The 18,616-nt window shown below is 40.4% G+C and overlaps 1 pseudogene; it reads left to right on the plus strand.

Annotated features, from left to right (window-relative positions):
• The first annotated feature begins 5,505 nt into the window (after nucleotides 1–5,505).
• Nucleotides 5,506–18,616, plus strand: part of LOC102873982 — a 35,328-nt pseudogene continuing 22,217 nt past the window's right edge.

The raw sequence follows: 18,616 nt of genomic DNA on the forward strand, positions 1-18,616 counted from the left end.
TTACAGGAGAGTGGTCAGGGAAACTTCCCTGAGGTGTCCAGCTTGGATCTCCCACATGAGGGAACCAGCTAAGAAATAAGGGTGAATAAGTCATGAAAAGGCTAGTTCAACACAAAACCACCAGTTGAACTTAATTCTTTTTCCTCCTCAAAATTGATTATAGTCACAGACAGTAATTTTTTAAAAGGTAAAACTCACAAGGACTAAAAACACAGCAGTAGATCCGTATTGTTATTTTTAAAGGCGATATGAAAGAAAACCAAAAAGAGATAGGATAGCCACTGTTGAACAAATGTGTCTTTTAAAAAAAAAAAATTATTCTGATTTATTTAAAAAGTTTGAATACACAAAAGATCCTTCCCATTTCCTTCACCCCACCCACCCATCGAATTGTGCTACCTGTGATTAACACCCTCCCCCTTCAACGATCCTCACCCTCCATTTTTACCCTCCCACAACCCCACCCCACAGCCTTGGATCCTTATACTCATTCTACAATAATGCTTTTATACAGTATTTGTCCTTGTGGGACTGAGTTAGTTCTCTCAGCATAATGCTCTCCACTCCCTCCCAAGTTAGGTAATAACTTACAAAATCATTGCTCCTGCATGCTGTGTAGTATTCCATTGTATGAATGTACCACAACTTCTCAATCTATTCATTTGTGGTTGGACATCTGGGTTGTTTCCATGTTCTTGAGATGGTGAATAAAGTAACTTTTATATGGAAAGTGTTCCTACGTGTGGCCTTCTCAACACTTTCAATTTAACTGGCCAAATAGTGTAGATAAAAATAGACCTGGCCAATAGATTGTGTCTCTACAGAAAGCCATGTTTACATTGTTTAACTTGCATGGTTTTGTTTCCTCTTTCGTTACTGTTGATACATGGTTTCATTTTTTCTATTTCAGTAAGCAACATCAATCTACAGCAGTCTAGGTCGGTCTGTCTGTTGAGACACTACATTTAGTCAGTAACTGCAAGTCCTCATTGTTAGGTGCATCTGAGTCAGTCCTGATTCGGAGCAACTTGCCAACAGTGGATTGAAACGCTGGACTGTGGGCCCTGTCCACACAATCACTGCCATGTTCGAACTTGCGGTTGGAGCCATCACGTCATTCAGTCACTGAAGGTCTTCCTCTGTTTCACAGACACTTCAGTTTCCAAAGTAAACTCTGCACTCCTTACTTGTCCTCAGCTGACTGACCCACTGCCACAAAGGTAGAACCAACTCATAGCTGAACCTTCATAAGAGTTTCAGAGGCTGTGAATCATGAGAGGAGATGACTTACCTTTTCCTGTGGATTCAAACCACCTGTTCTCAACAGTAATACCCTTTGATTTTCATCTTCATAATAATCACAGAAGATGTAAGCCATCAGTTAGTCATAAAACTCATAAACCCTAAGATAACTTAATTGACCAACAAAAATCTATGAATATGGGTAATAAAAGTAACTTTCTATCCTAAGGAAAAAAATAATTTAAAGATACTCCATTTAAATAAAGATTCCTGTTAAATGTACTTTATAAAAATAAACAACTGTTAAAAACAAAACAAACAAGGCTATTAGGAATTAATTAGGATTACATCTCAACATCAAGAACAAAAATTCTCACCCCTAGGACAATAGGTAACATGATGATCGATGGAGAAAAGACTGAAGTCGCCAACAATTTCATACTGCTTGGATCCACAATTAACATCCTTGGTTCCTGTAGTCAAAAATCCATACAGCTTCGGAAAAATCTGCTCTCCAAGACCTCTCCAAATGCCAAGGAGCAATGCTATCAGTTTAAAGACTAAGGAACATCTGATCAAAACCACGTTATTTTCAATTACTTGCTATGCATCTGAAAGATGGACAATGACTAAGGGAGAGCAGAAGAAAACAGCCGCCTTTCAGCCGTGGTGCTGGAGAAGAGTACTGACCATTCCAGCGACTACCAAAAGAACAAATGTCTGAGGAAAGCACGACCAAGGTGCTCCTTGAGGTCAAGGTGAGTAAACTTCATCTCACAGCATCCAGGCATGTTCTTAGGAGGGGCCAGTCCACAGAAAAGGATGTCATGCTTGGAAGGGTGCAGGGTTAGTGAACAAGAGGGAGACCTTTCAGCAAGGTGGACTCACACAGTGACTGCAGCAATGGGTTCAAATGAGTCAGAGACGACACGGACGGCACAGGACAGGGCAGGGTGCAGAGTCACTGCCCACAGAGCCACCATGAGTCATACTCAGCTTGATTTAATGACAGCTTCAATACTATCTATCTATCCATCTATCTATCGGAAGGGTGGGGGAGCAGTGCAGGGGAGGAAGACTCTGGTTGAGATGGATTGATACACTAACTGGGGCACTGGGGGTTGGTGTGTGGGAATTAATGGCACTGCCTCAGGACAGGGTTCAGAATTCCTGTACATTATAGGGTCGTTATGGATCGCAGGCGAATTGATGGCACATGACACCACAACCCATATATTATGTATGTGAGCATATCAACAAAAGGTTACATTTCATAAACAACTATCTATGTGTATGACCCTGATAATCATACTCGTTTTTAAGAAGACAATCTTCTTCGGCATAACACGGCCCTGGAGCTAGGGCTGGGCAGAATAATTCAAAGATGTGATCTGAACATCCACCAGCAAACGTGACCTCTGAAAGCACACTGTCCTCTTCTGTCCTTAATTCTGCTTTGCTACGTACAAGATCTCAGTGCTGAGTCTGTAAATAAGCGCCTGGCATAGCTTAGTTTTCTTTTTGCTACAATGGCAATCTAATTAAAATCTTAAAAAAATATTTTCACGTTATTAGAAATAGTCATGTGTAAATATGCATGGTACATGGACATGTCTGTCTGTCAATGAAAGGTCACCTGGACGACACAACTAGTATTCCCCAAATACTTGTTCCTATCATGGGCTGCGTAGGTTACCGTGACAACTAACAGAGTAAACATTACTCAATGTTAGAAAAGGTAGGTGTCTTCGTCAAAAGAAGTCCATATTGGCATACGAAGCACAATAAAAAAAAAAGTAAAATTCATTATCTAGCAGTACTTGTGGTTGTTCATCTCCAGTAGAGAAAAGTCACAAATATGTATAACACATACTTTTTAAAATCCAGGTTGATATATCAAAGGAAACCACCTCTTTTAAGACAAGCATATGAAGACACTAAAGCAGCACCGCAATTAAATATTCATATATTCAATATTTCAAAATAAGAAAATTTAGGTACACATATGCATAATTTACAATTCTACAGTGAAACCTGTCTACAGAGGCCATTTTCACGATATTTCAACAGCACCCCAATTTGAAATACACAATGATACATAGCTAGGAAGTGTTAAAAACTACAAAGTGCATGGCAATTCACTACAGGCAAACACGGGGGAAAAGGTCACCCTGTGCACCGAACACTCTCATTCAAGCGACTATTTAACCTACTCATTAACCCTGTTCAACAAGAGACTCCTTTTGACTATATGGCTGGAAGAAAGAAAACATTCTCTAATTTGGCCAATAATAGAAGCTTTACATTAAAGAACCAGTCACTGAAATAAAAAGATCTATACTTTGCACTTATAAAAATTTTTGTCTATCTTATATCATTAAAATGAAGTGACACAAAAATTTCGTAAGAGATATGAAATAAATACATCATTATGAAATTATATAAAAATGTACAAACTAATCTTATACTATTTTTCAAATATATACATAACAAGATTTAATAAGATTCATGTTGGCACCCATCAAATTTAACTCAGGGAGGCAGATATAAGTTTCACTTTATTTCTTTAAACTTTCCAAGAAAGTCTAGTAGTAAGACAGATGTGCTATTAAACTCCAAACTTTTATTCTTAAGAAAGCAAGAAATACCAACCTGTCCTTTACAGATGCAAAGGATAATGTGAACCAAGACTTACACACTCAACCTCAGTTTACAGAGGATAAGTTTTACCATTAATTTGTAAGTAACTGTACAACGAAGATGCATATAACACACAATCATCCTATCCTTGATAATCTTAAACAGGTAGATTTAAATCCAAACAAAGGATAACTGAGACTTTATCTCTACCATAAATTACAAGGGGAAAATCCATGGGCATTGCAATGAATATACTTTTGCCTTAAAGCTAATACTTTAATTTTCAAGAACCACAAAGAAAAAAAAAATCAAAACTAGTCAGTAACAATGCAGCGTCTAAAAGCAATAAACTCAAAATTAAGTTATAAATAATTTAAAGCATGTCATGAAGATGTATTAATAATTCATCAGATAAATAATTTACTAAATAATCAAATAAATAAATAATGAAATACATAAATAAATCAGCAAATAAATAATTCTGCAAAACAACCTAAACCATAAGTCACACAAACAAATCACAAACGTACAAAACGACAATGATTTTCTTGATTCTGATAGTTTTAAATAAGCAAAGGGACATAAACTAGATAAATCTTTGTTAGAATTCAAAAATTTCTTCAATAATATTGGTAAAATCCTCATCTCAATACTCAGGGACAGATTTTCAATTTTAAAAAGACTGCATAGGATTAGTTCTCATAAATTATTAACATGATTATAATATATCTTTCTCTGTATTTTACATATAATATCAGCCTAACATATTTTCGCCCACTAAATATATTCTTAACTTACACTTATTTCTCAAAGCAATACTTACAGTGTAATTGTGTTAGAGCCTTTCTGATAGTCTTCCTGCCATCACCAAGTGGTCAGGAATTTTCTGCAAGGAGAGAACAATAAAAAATGCTTCAGTATTGCAGATACTTTTCATTCGCAAGTGGAAAATGTTTTCATTCTACAAAGAAAAGCAGGATGTGAGCATTATTAGTTGTAAACTATGGCAAGTTCACAGCAGTCTTGATGGACTAAGTTCAAACTATCTGTTTCTCTATTTAAGCTGATAAACACTTTGGTTGGGATTTCACTTGCAAACATAAACACTCAGAACGATAAAGTGACGGGTTCATATCTAATGTGATCATCAATGTGGAAAGGCCAATGGTCTTCAAAGAACAAGAGGAGATTACTTAAGTCTTGGAATTTGAACATACAATCTAACGAGAGTATCACAGAGAATCAGAAAAGACATGACCCGATGACTCCATCATCATGTAAGCTACGTGACATTATTCGGCACCTCCTGCTCTGCTGCTGTTAGTTGACACTGAGCTGGTCGCAGCCCCCAGCGATCTGTGTACAACACAGCACTGCCCGGCCCTGTCGGACACACGCTCACTGCAGAGCTGAGCCGACTGCTGCAGCCACTGTGTCACTTCAGCCCAGAGATGGTCTTCCTACTTGTGCTCCTCAGCTCGACCACCCATGCTGTCCTCCTCCAGTCATCAGCCCTCCTCAGAACAGGCCCAAGTGTAAGAAATCGCCTTAGTGCACCACTTCCAACCAATGTGATGGTCCACAATCCTTTGCCCTCTTCCTTTCCAGCCTGGTCCTGGCGCTATGGGCCCCGCAAAGAAGGGTGATGAGAAGAAGAAAGGCCGTCTGCCATCAACAAAGTGATGACCACCAACATTCACGACCGCATCCATGGAGTGGGATTTAAGACATATGCTCCTGGGGTGCTCAAGGAGATACAGAAATTTGCTATGAGGGAGATGGGAACACCAGATGTTCGCATTGACACCAGGTTCAAAAAAGCTGTCTGGGCCAAAGGAATAAGGAATGTCTCAGACCACATCCATGTACGCTTGTCCAGAAAACGTCATGAGGACAAAGATTCCACAAACAAGCTGTAGACACTGCTTACCTATGTGCCTGTCAACACTTTCAAAAATCTACAGTCAATGTGGATGAAAACGAATAGCTGGTTATCAAATAAAGTTATAAAGCTATTAAAAAAACAAAGTTATAAAGCTATAAAAAAAAAAAACCAAAAAAAACAATACCTAATGTGATCATTCTCCTAGCAGCCCACAGTACATGCAACAATCCTTGCCACCACAATTCAAATACATCATTCCTTTGGATACTTTGCAGTGCTTCTGAATTTCACATCCAGCTTTCACATGCAGAGGAAGCAAAGGAAAACACCATGGCGGCATCAGGTGCACCATGGTTGTCGAGGGAACATCTTTGGTTCTTTAACACTTTAGAGACATCTTCTGAAGCAGGTTTGCCCAATGGAATGCATATTTGATTTTTTGGCTGCTCTTTCTTTTTGTTGTTGTTGTTGTTTCCTAGTGCATAGTTTATCTTTTTTCTTTTTTCCCCTCCTTTTATTTTATTAATTTAGTTTGTTTATTTTTCATTTCAATGAACATCTACAGAGATTTTGGAATTCCATTCATTCATTGTTGCACCCTTCTCCCCGCACAAACCCCTCCCCCCCCCGTTTGCTCCTCTCCCTGAAAAGCAAAAGAAAAACTCCCTCATTGGTACACAATCCCCCCCGCACCTCCCCAAACCCCACCCCCTACCCCCAAATATAATCCACTCTGCAACCCTCATTGCATACTCCTACGATAAAAATAATGCCCTAAAATATAATACTTTTAGACTATTCTCTCCCCCATAGACTTCAATGCCATAAACATATTTCATCCAGTTTTTCTCAGTCTTACCCCCACCCCAATGCCAGCCTCATTCTACAACAGTGGCACCATATAGCATTTGTCCCTTTGTGACTGAGATACCTCATTCAGCATAATGTCCTCCAGGGTCACCCATTTTGAGTAATATTGCATGAGTTCCTTGTTTTTCAATGCAGCATAGTATTCCATTGTGCGAAAATACCACAGCTTCTCTACCCATTCGTTTGTTGATGGGCATTTAGGTTGTTTCCAACTCCTTGCTATTGTAAACAAAGCCGCGATAAACATGGGTATACATATATCTACTTGGATGTCATTTATGGTCTCTTTAGGGTATATTCCCAGTAGTGGAATTGCTGGGTCAAATGGTATCTCTATTTGCAACTTTTTGAGAAAGCGCCACAATGCTTTCCACAGTGGTTGCACCATTTTACACTCCCACCAACAGTGAATAAGGGTTCCAGTCTCTCCACAACCTCGCCAGCATTTGTTGCTTGCTGTTCTGTTAAATTTTGCTAGTCTTACTGGAGTGAGATGATATCTCATGGTTGTCTTGATTTGCATCTCTCTCAGGGCTAGGGATTTTGAACATTTCGTCATGTGCTTGTTGGCTTGGCTGCTCTTTCATGGACGTTACTTGTGGACACAAGTAAAACAAAATTCTCGACAACATCAACATCTTCTCTGTTTTCCATGATGTTGTTCACTGATCTCCTGGTGATGACTTTGGTTTTCTTTATGTGACATTGCAATCCACACCCTAGACCAGAGGAGGACAGCATGGTTGGTAAAGCAGAAGTCCTCTCTCACTTTCAGCAAGAGAGAGTGTGTCAAAAGCACAGCCCAGGGCTGTGAGCGAACTTCCTACAATCAGATGTCATTTTCCTCTTCAGGCACTTCAGCTTCCTGCAATATGTGTTTAGCATACAGAGTGAACCACTATGGTGAGAAGATACAACCTTGACTCCCAAGTCTCCAGATTCTAAACCACAAGTTCTCCTTCTGTAAGAGCAACTGTCTCTTGGCCTATGGGCAGGCTTTTGCACAAACATAACTAAGCAATGTAGGATTCCCATTCTTTGTAGTGTTTTCTGTAATTTGTTAATCCATTACCTTGCATAGTAAGTAAATACAAGTGAATATCTTTCTGGGATTCTTTAGTTTCAGCCAAGACTTATCTATTGCAATGACAGTCCTTGCACCCTGTTCCCTTGTAAATCCAGTTTGAATTTCTAGTAGTTGTCTGCTGATGTTCTGCGCCAAGCATTTTTTACTTATCTTCAGTAAGATTGTAAATGCAATGTGATACTGAGGATTCTGGTCAGAAAGTTTCACATTCAGCTGAATCACTTTTCTTTAGGATACACAAACACGGATCTCTTTCATAACTGACCTCCAAAATTATGTGGCATGCACTATGAGCCGTTCCAGTGCAGTACCCATTTGCTGACACCTCAGACGGCCTTCTGCCAACGTCTGCAGCCTTGTTCCTCACCCCGTGCTTCCAGCACCTGGGCTTCTTTCTGCAGCACTATCCATTCTTCACGGCTGAACTTTGACCCTTCCTTTTTGGTACACTAACTCTTTCTATCCCCTTCATTTGCCTTTTGATGAATACTATGCTATTCAGTATCTTGATTGCAAAACCTTTCAATTATTACAACTCAAGGCTTGAATTTTTTTTTTCTTAAGTTCTTTCTGCTTCAGACGTGCAGAATGTATTCTTCTCTTTAGGTTTTCTAACTCCAAGGCTTTGGTGCATTTCATTGTAATGCTTTGCTTGGCTTCCTTGAACCTATGCTTGAAACTGTCTGGTCATTTCTTTTACTTTGTCACTTCTTTCTGTCACTTTACCTACTGTCATGTTCAAACAAACAAAGTGGGCCCACAGTGTATGTTCCTGGAACACACAATTACTTTAGACCAAACTACAACAGCCCTTCCCATAGAGGAAAAAACTATTATTTCTCCAAAGGCTGAAAGTAACCAACCTAAAATTCTTCTATATTTTGGCTCTACCGTGGAACATTTCTATTAGATAAAAACTCATAGTTTAGCATATTATTGTCATTGTTAAGTGCCGTCGAGTCACCTGTGACTCACAGCAACCCTCTGCACAACAGTCCTAAAACCTGCTCTATCCCGTGCCAAACTGACTGTCTCTAACACTACCACATCCATTACCCCAGTCACTGAATCAGTCCGTCTCATCGAGGGTCTTCCTCTCCTGCGCGGTCCCTCCACCTTCCCAAGCATGACGTCCCTCTGCAAGGACTGGTCCCTGCTTGCAACATGCAAGTATGTCAGACGAAGCTTCAGAATCCTTGCCTCCAAGGAGCCGCCTGGTTTCACCCTCTCCAAGACAAATCTGTTCATTTTCCTAGCAGTCCATGGTATAGTCAATACTCTTCTCTAGCACCACAGCTCAAAGGCATCAATTCTCCTTCTATCATCCTTAGTCATTGTCCAGCTCTTAGATGCGTTACAAGTGATTGAAAAGGCGATGGCCCATATCAGGCGCACCTTAGTCTCCAGACTGACATCATTGCTCTTCATTACTCCGGAGAGGTCTCTGACAGCTGACTTTCCCATCGCAATATATCTTTTAATTTCCTGGCTGCTGGTGCCAAGAGTGTTGATTGTGGAGCCAAGTAAATATGTAACAGTATAAATGCAAGCAAAATAGCAAATTTGAAGAGGAAGCTCAGCATTCATTAAAGTGTTTTATCTTAATGAATTTTCACAACAACTTTTCTAATTACATAATATTTTGCCAATTCATAGTCAAGCAAGTTGAGGCTCAGTCTGCACCGTATTCTGCCCAAGCCAGCAAGTAACAGGAAGATGCAAATCCCGTCTACCCAACTTCGGTTTACTGAACCAAAGAGCCCTTAACTAAGCAAATACATGAACTGTAAAATGTGGTGAACCGGTTACAGCAGTGTTTCTCTACTGGGGGAGATTTTACACATCAGGGAAAACCTGGCAATACCTGGAGCTATTTTAGTTGCCACAAACAGCATCTTTTGAGAAGAGCACAGGCACTCTGCTCAGCGTCCTGACACACACTTCCTAGAGCGGCCACCACAGCAGAGGGTCACCCAACCCAAGGTGTCACTGAGGACACACTAAGGGCACAAAGCCACGGCTTAGAATAAAGCACTCCCCACTACCGGTCTGCTAGTATTGCATTAGACAAATGTGCTCAGAAACGAAAAGGAGAGAAATGGCTATGCCAGCCAATATTCTGATGTGCGCTTTCTTATTTCTATGTATAGCATTATATTTAAAGAATGTTGTTTTTGTTGTTATGTGCCATCAAGTCGCTTGAGACTCATAGCGACCCTATGTACAAGAGTCCTAAACTCTGCTCTATCCTGTGTCAATCGCACTGCCTCTGACACACCCATCCCAATTACCCCAGTCACTGAATCAATTCACCTCATAGAGGGTCTTCCCCTCCTGCACTGTCCCTCCACCCTCCCAAGCATGATGTCCCTCTCCAAGGACCAGTCCCGCCTTAAAAAATGTCCAAAGTATGTTAGATGGAGCCTCAGAATCCTTGCCTCCATTACCCTGGATAAAAATGTGCATCCTTCATTTATTCCACTAAAGTTATGATTAATTTTCTTAGAATCAACATAAAAAACCCTACTTTTTAAAAAAAATTAATATAAGAATTCTTCCAACTAATTTAACATAAGAATAATAAAGTTAAATTTATGAAGTAACTTCATCAAAATGACTCACCAAAATATTTAATAATATTAAAAATTCATGGGGCTGGCAGAATTATTCTTATGCAATATAATGCTCAATTTTTTTCCATCAACACTATCAAATGCATTTAGAATAATCTTTGTTATTATTTGAGAACACAAGTCAATAATACAATAATGTATACAAAAGCATTCCAGGAATGATGTCTATGTTGTAAAATGTTATTCTTTAGATATCAATTTCTGTCCAGTCTCAAATTATAATTGAGTTTTCTTTAACACAGATCATCTAAAAACAGCTAAAGTAGAACACAGACAGGAAACTGCCAGAAGTTCAAACCGGGTTTAGAAGAGGCCGTGACATCAGTGATATCACTGGACTGATCCTGGCTGAAAGGAGAGAATACAAGAATTTCTATGTTCTATTGACTATGCAAAGGCATTTGACTATGTAGATCACAACAAACTATGGTTAGCCTTGAGAAGAAAGGAAATTCCACAATTCTTAATTGTACTTTTACAAAATCTATACCTAGACAAAGCAGCTGTTATCCAAACAGTGCAAGGGAGTACTGCTTGGTTGAAGTTCTCTCTCTCCTGGGGAGCCCTGGTGGCAGGGTAGCAAGAGCTGCGCTACACTTCCAAAGGCTCACAGATCAAATCCACCAGGTGCTCTGCAAGAGAAACCTAGGCAATCTCTCCCCGTGCCTCTGAAAACTCACTGGAGGGTCAGCTATGAGCTGATTCTTAACTCGATGGTATACACCACCACCTCTCCTGGAGGTATGATGTCTAGCCCTGAGATCCAATATAAAGCCAATGGAAATGCAAGCCCTGGTTGGTCAGCCCACTGAACTTAATCTGATTTAGATGCACCAACAGCTGATTACTAACAGCCTCAGCCCACGGACTCCTGACCTCTGTCCATCAGGCTCTGTGACCATGAACATTAGCCTACATCATCCAAAATCGCATGAAGCATTTCCCTGGTGGTCTTTTGAGTTTCTGCAAGATTTCCAGCAAGTCAGAGAACTCACAGACAGAGGCAGGAATGGGACAACTACAAGAAGGAGAATAACTGATGTCAGAGATGAGCGAGTAGAACAGCAGTGCGGACACTGGAACACTGCTAATCTCCCCCTTACAGGAACTAGTCTTGCACTGTGAGAAATTATTCACGCACACACAGTATGAAGCTACATAAGGATAAATCTGAATCTTTTTCATTCATGTAGATACATTTTAAGAAGCTCTGGTGGCGCAGCTGTAAGGAGGAGCCCTGCCAACCCAAAGGCACATGGTTTGAATCTGCCAGGGGCTCTGTGGCAGAAGACAGGCCATCTCTGAAACCTCACTGGAGGGTCAGCAGAATCGGTTCTGACTCAACTGTACTCAACAACAACAACATGATATACCAACCTGCACAGTGAGGACCGAGGGAGGAAGCCAGGGGAGAATGGAAAGGGCACAAAACCTAAAATTAACCGACACGGCAACAGTGACCGCACTCTGGCTTTGAGAACCGTAACTTCCATTCTCGCCGTAATTTCTCTTACATTTTCATTTTTCTACAATGAGCGTATGTTATGATTACAGTCCTTTTTCATAAAAGATTTGTGTCTAGTTGAGGAAGCAATTAATTATCTTACAAAAGTGGATAAAATCAGATTTCAAGTTTGTTTTTTTTACTGACATTTTCTGAGACTTGAAGAGAAAAAAAAGGGGGATAGGAAATCTAAAACCAGATCATATCTTTCTTTTTTCTTTTTAAAACTGGGCTACAACATACACATTTTTCCTTAGTCGGTAGTACAAAGCTAGCCTCTCCCTGCACAGCCTCCGTTCAACTACTCCCATCCACATCTCACATTCATCAGTTCACACACGTCACTCCCATCCAGACGCGACAGCAATTATTACTAACAATTCACTCCAACATATTCATTACTTTGCTCATATCATCTGTAGAACTAATTCTTTATCTTTTGTTGTTGTTGTTGTTGTTGTTGTTGTTATGTGCCGTCGAGTCGTTTTCGACTCATAGCGACCCCATGCACAACAGCCCTAAACCCTGCTCTATCCTGCGCCAACCGCACCGCCTCTGACACACCCATCCCGATTACCCCAGTCACCGAATCAATCCATCTCATAGAGGGTCTTCCCCTCCTGCGCCGTCCCTCAACCCTCCCAAGCATGATGTCCCTCTCCAAGGACCCGTCCCTCCTGGTAACATGTCCAAAGTATGTCAGACGAAGCCCCAGAATCCTTGCCTCCAAGGAGTAGCTTGTTTTGATCCTCTCCAAGATGAATCTGTTTGTTTTCCTGGCAGTCCATGGTACATTCAGTACTCTTCTCCAGCACCACAGCTCAAAAGCATCCACTCTCCTTCTGTCCTCCCTAGTCATTGTCCAACTCTCTGATGCATAACAAGCGATTGCAAAGACCATGGCCTGTATCAGGTGTACCTTAGTCTCCAAAGAGACACCGTTGCTCTTGAGTACTTTGGAGAGGTCCCTACCAGCAGACTTTCCCATCGCGATACGCTTTTTGATTTCCTGACTGCTGGTGCCAAGAGTGTTGACTGTGGAGCCGAGCAAACTGAAGCTGTGAACAATCTCAATCTCTTCGCCATCCATCCTGATGCTGCCAATTGGTCCAGTGGTGAGAATCTTTGTCTTCTTGACATTAAGCCTCAGTCCATACTGAAGGCTGCATTCCTTGACCCTTCACAGCAAGTGCATGAGGTCCTCCTCAGTTTCAGCAAGCAGGGTTGTGTCATCTGCATAACGCAGATTGTTAATAGATCTTCCACCAATCCTGATGTCACAATTCTCCTCATAGAGCCCAGCCTCTCGGATAATCTGCTCTGCAAATCCTTTCACCTATTGCGTTTCTCCTATTTTTTCTCTCAACGTCTATCTTACAATCCAATTTTTCTAGATACTTGTGTAACAGAGGTCAAAGATATGGCAACTTTCTTTCATTTTCTCCCTGTACTGTACTGTCTTGAATTTTCAAGTTACTTCTGATTATAGTGTTACATCAGAATAATCTGATTGTGTGCAAGTTTCATGATTGTCACTAATAAAGCCTCATGACTTTAAATACTAAGTTCTCTATACTTTCTAGGATGGTCATATTTGATCAATTCCCTTTGTCAGGAATCCCACTCACTGTCATGTACAGTGAGTGGGATGCAAAGCAAACAAGACACAGCAGAAATACAAATGCTTCAGAGATTGGAAGATTTCTAAAGATTATTAGAAGGATGTTTTGAAACTTTAGACACAAAAAAGAAGACACTATTCTTAAAATGCTAAAGCAGATATTGGGGAGAAAATGAACTTCATGACATTACAAGAAATATTTCAACTCTGTGTCAAGTTCAACTGCACAGTCAATATAAAGAGAAAACAATATGCAGAAAGATAAAAATAAAAATTATCTAAAAGTAATTCAGAGAGACAAAGAAAAAGCATAAAATTCATCAAAAGATACAAAGAATCACATGAGATAGTATAACAAAACACTTCTGCAGCTGTCATGGTGTAGTTTTTAAATTATCAATCATTGTAGAGAAAATGAGGTAAAAATGTACGTTTACTGTGGGTCCCCGTCACTGAGCCACAGGGCAGTGAAAGCACTCGGCAGAGACTTCCAGAGCACGCACGGAACAGCAGATTCTCTATCTCACTACGGTGGGGTGGAATTCAGCTGCTGGTGGATTGGAACCTCTGGTCTTTGGGTTGAGCTCCAATCCTGACCCACCAGGCTCTCCAGGCACTAGTCTCCTCAGAGGGAGGTCTGGTAGCACCGTCTGCACTGAGCCACACTGCTACCTTAAAGCCTTGCCTCTGGTGGTTCAAATCCACCAGCAGCTTCATGGGAGAGGGATGGGAAATGCCTTCCTATGCAAATGTACAGCCTCCCAAAAACTCCCTGGATGGTAGCCATAAGTCTGTTTCACCTCCATGACCAGGCATTTGAGGTTTGTTTGTTTGTTTGGGGTTTTTTTTCCAATTGAAGACAGAGCTGCTGTCGTTGTTGTTTGCTGTCGAGTTGCTTACGACTCATAGTGACCCTATGTACAACAGTCCTAAACCCTGCTCTATCGTGTGCCAATCACACTATCTCTGACACACCCATCCCTATTACCCCAGTCACTGAATCAATCCACCTCATAGAGGGCCTTCCCCTCCTGTGCTGTCCCTCCACCCTCCCAAGCATGATGCCCCTCTCCAAGGACCAGTCCCTCCTTACAACATGTCCAAACTATGTCAGACGAAGCCTGGTTTAACCCTCTCCAGAATAAATCTGTTTGTTTTCTTGGCAGTCCAGGGTATATTCAATACTCTTCTGCAGCACCACAGCTCAAAGGCATCAACTCTCCTTCTGTCCTCCCTAGTCATTGTCCAACTCTGATGCATAACAAGTGATAGCAAAGACCATGACCTGTATCAGGCACACCTTAGTCTCCAGAAAGACACCGTTGCTCTTGAGTACTTTAGAGAGGTCTCTAACAGCAGATTTTCCCATTGCAATAGGTCTAAAATGTAAGAAAACCAGAGAGTAAAGACACCAGTAAACATGCTGGAAGCACTTACACCAACTAGGATCTCTGGTGACCTGGTGCTAAGAAGCTGTGCTGCGATCCCAAAGGCACAGGGTTCAAATCCACTAGCTGCTCTGTGGAAGGATGGGCATATCCTCCCGTGCAATCTACTGCCTTTGAAAGCCCGCTGGAGGGTGAGTCACAGTGGTTCTGAATTGACAGCACACATCACCACCACGTCCACCTACGTCTAACACTCCTACATCTAACACCAAGTGCTAGGACTAACTAGTCCCCAACACCAACCACTGAACACAGGCCAGAGCAGAACTTTCCCCAAGATCTTTGTAAAACTAAGTACAAGAGATAGGTGTGCTTTAAACAAACAAAACAGAGACCAGGGGTCTTAGGAAAGTTACAGACCAAGTTTCAAACACTAATGATCTCGTTTCTACTTGCAATACTCTAATTGCCAAAACTGTGTTTCATTTATTAAATTAGGGGTGTTTTATTTATTTCTTTTTTTTTTTAATGAAAGTTTCCAGAGACTTAGGATTTCCATTCAATCACTGTTGCAGTTTTCTCCCTGCCCAACTTCCCCCTTAGTTCGCTATTCTCTTTGAAAAGTAAAAGAAAAAATTCTTTCATTGTTATATAATCCCTCCCCTCCAAGTCCACTCTACTGTGCAGCCTTCGCTCTGGACTCCTGTCATGACAATAATACCTAATCACATATCCCTTTTAAACAGTTCTCTCCCTCATCCGTTTTTTTTCCCCCTCATCCGTTTTAATGCCGTATACATCATTCCTCCCCCTCCTTCTCTGTCTTCCCTCAACCCCGATGTTAGTCCTGTTTTACAACAGTGGCACTGTGCAGTATTTGTCCTACTGTTTTTACTCTCTAAAATATTGCAACGTTACATCACCAGGAGCGATTGTTTTCAATCACAATGAAATGAACATGAGACCAAGAGCCGCCCCTTCCAATGTGAAGTGAGCTACATGTTAACACCTCTAGATACCTTTCAGATCATCCAAGCACAACAGATACTTGATTTCTGAAAGCAACACACTTCGAGCTGGTAATACTTATAAACTGAAGCCTACTTAAAAAAGCACAAGTTACTAGGAGAGGCTATTCCTTGAAAAAGACCATCATGCTTGGGAAGGTGAAGGAGAGAGAGGTACTAAAACAGGTGGGACTGACAAACGTCTGCTGTAATGAGACTGTGAGGACGGCACAGGCCAGGGTTCAGATCTGCTGTTCACAGGGGCGCTAGGAGTCGTACTGGACTCAGTGGCACCTAACAACAACAAACGCCCCTCCTGACAGCACCCAAGGAGCTCTGGTGGGTTAGTGGTTAAGAAGCTGTGCGACAGTCCTAAACGCACATAGTTCAAATCCACCAACTGCTCTGAGGGAGAAGGATGGGCAGTCACCTCTTAATATTTATTGTCTCTGAAAACCTGCTGGAGGGTCTGCTATCAGTCAGTTCTGACTCTATGGCACATAACAACTACTGCCTCTTGAGAAAGAATCTAACACTACTATCTGGAGAAATGTTCAGTTGTTTTTCAAAAATAAAACTCCTAGGGTGGGCAGAGAGAAAAGTGCAACAAAGAATGAATGGAAATCCCAAATCTCTGTAAATTTGCATTAAAATTACTACTAATAAAAAAATTAAAAAAATAAAACTCCTATCTCTAACTGAGGCATCACGACAATGCCACGCAATTGGCAGGTCAGATAATTTCTCCTGGTTTTACAACTAATATAATAAGAGCTAAAAGCCTAAAAAGTGAAAGAACATAGTGGAATGCATCAAAAAATATGTGAGAGAAGGTAAATAAATAAATGTAATAATGTAAAGAGCTATCCAAAAGCTAGTCCACAGCCGCTACTTAGAATTATCCGCCCTCACATGAAAGTCAAGGGGCATTCATTTAGCTCACACGGAAAATTACCCAGTGGAATGGCGCACTAGCCTAGCAGATTCATTGCCACCAAACAATTTAGCAAGATTATATTTTAAAAATGTAACTGCTTATTCAACCACAGTTCAACAATCATAGTTTAAGATTCACAGAGTACTATGTCTTAGATTATGGGGAAAATAACTTAAATGGGGCAGGGGGATGGAGAGGAGAGAGGAGAAAGATGACAGGGCTGGGATAACTCCTACCAACTATAAGGCAAAAACCGTCACTCACACCCAACTAAGAAAACTCCAAAATTCACAAGGCAAGAGTCTGAAAGGAAAGGAAAATTCTTTTCCAAATTATTCCATTACTATACTGATGCAAGCTGGTGCCTGAGCAGATAAAAGACATCAAACACGTCAACTTATCAATTTAGAATAAAGTTGAATTAAAGCAGAAAATATATGCTGAAATTTTAAAATTTTTAAAAAGACGTTTCCAATAAGCACAACAGTGAAGCTACAAAAATAAATGGTCTTATAACTTAAGCTTGGCAGCCGAAAGGAAGTTTTACTAATGACTAACTCATTCTGATATAAAGGAACATGAAAATATTACTTCTATATCTTTTTCATTCACTGGTACAATTGAAACTTTAAGTTACAATGCATCTGTATGTATTCTTCTTAAGCTGTTAAAGCTTTAAGTCTTTTTTTGTGGGGAGGAAAAAGGTAACTTTTCTTTTTTTTTAATGAACTGAAAATTATTTTTATTCATAAGAGAAAAGACAAAACTTTTAGATTTTTAACTAAAGAAAAAAAAATACATTCTTCTTCCATTATGTTCCTCATTATTTCATTATGCTCCCCATCATACAACATTCTTAAATAATACCTTTAGTGTTTGGCTAAAGCTTCTAAGATTGTAAGATTTGCACAACTCATTAATTCAAAAAGGCAAGTTTTAAATACAGACATACAGACACATACATGTTATGGGTTAAAGTGTGTTCACATAAAAAGTGCTGATGTACTCATCTCCAGGATCAATGAACACTGATGCTATTTGGAAATACAGTCTTTTCAGTTCTCAGCACACAGTGTCTTACTGAAGCAGGGCAGTTCAAAATTCATCATGAGTGGTGGCCTGTCAAAAGGACAGAGAGAGAGAGAGAGGAGGAGAACAAGTGGCCATGCAGTTAGGTTCCAGCAGGGAGTCTAGGGACCCCTGAGGGCTCCTGTGTGAAGGAAAATAGGAGAAACAAAGATGGTCTCCTGCAGATCTTGGCAAGCACACGTAGGTCAAAGAGCATGCCTTGGGATCCCTAGTGTCCAGAAAGAACCTTGAGACGATCGACTATTCTTCTGATCAATCACCCAATCTGTTACAACAGCCCTAAGAAATTAATAATTTATAGTAATATTTTTTTGGTAACAGAAATAGGGCTGTTATAACAAACACACAGAAGAAAATTGAAGACTCTGGAATTGGGTAATGGCTACAGGCTGAAAGAAACCTGAGGCAGGTACTAGAAAAGCCTTGATGCTTTGAAGAGATACCGAAAACCTCACACATGCTCAAGTGAGCAGAGCTGCGGAGACCGTCAGAGAACGATCACCATACAGTCACACCCGTCCTCAGCTGCAGAAAGTCATTTTGTTGTTGTTAACAGAAAAGGACACACTTTAAAAACTTACCTATAAACATAGACACATCTATCAAAAGACAAATATGCCAATAAATTTGAGCTTTCATTGGTACTTCTTGGTCTCTTTAAAACTCGAAGTAAATACTTAAGTTAAAAATTAATAAACTTTATAGATTTTTAA

This window comes from Elephantulus edwardii, unplaced genomic scaffold (assembly GCF_000299155.1).
Source record: "Elephantulus edwardii isolate Elephantulus edwardi_28Jun2011 unplaced genomic scaffold, EleEdw1.0 scaffold00027, whole genome shotgun sequence".
Lineage (NCBI taxonomy): Eukaryota > Metazoa > Chordata > Mammalia > Macroscelidea > Macroscelididae > Elephantulus > Elephantulus edwardii.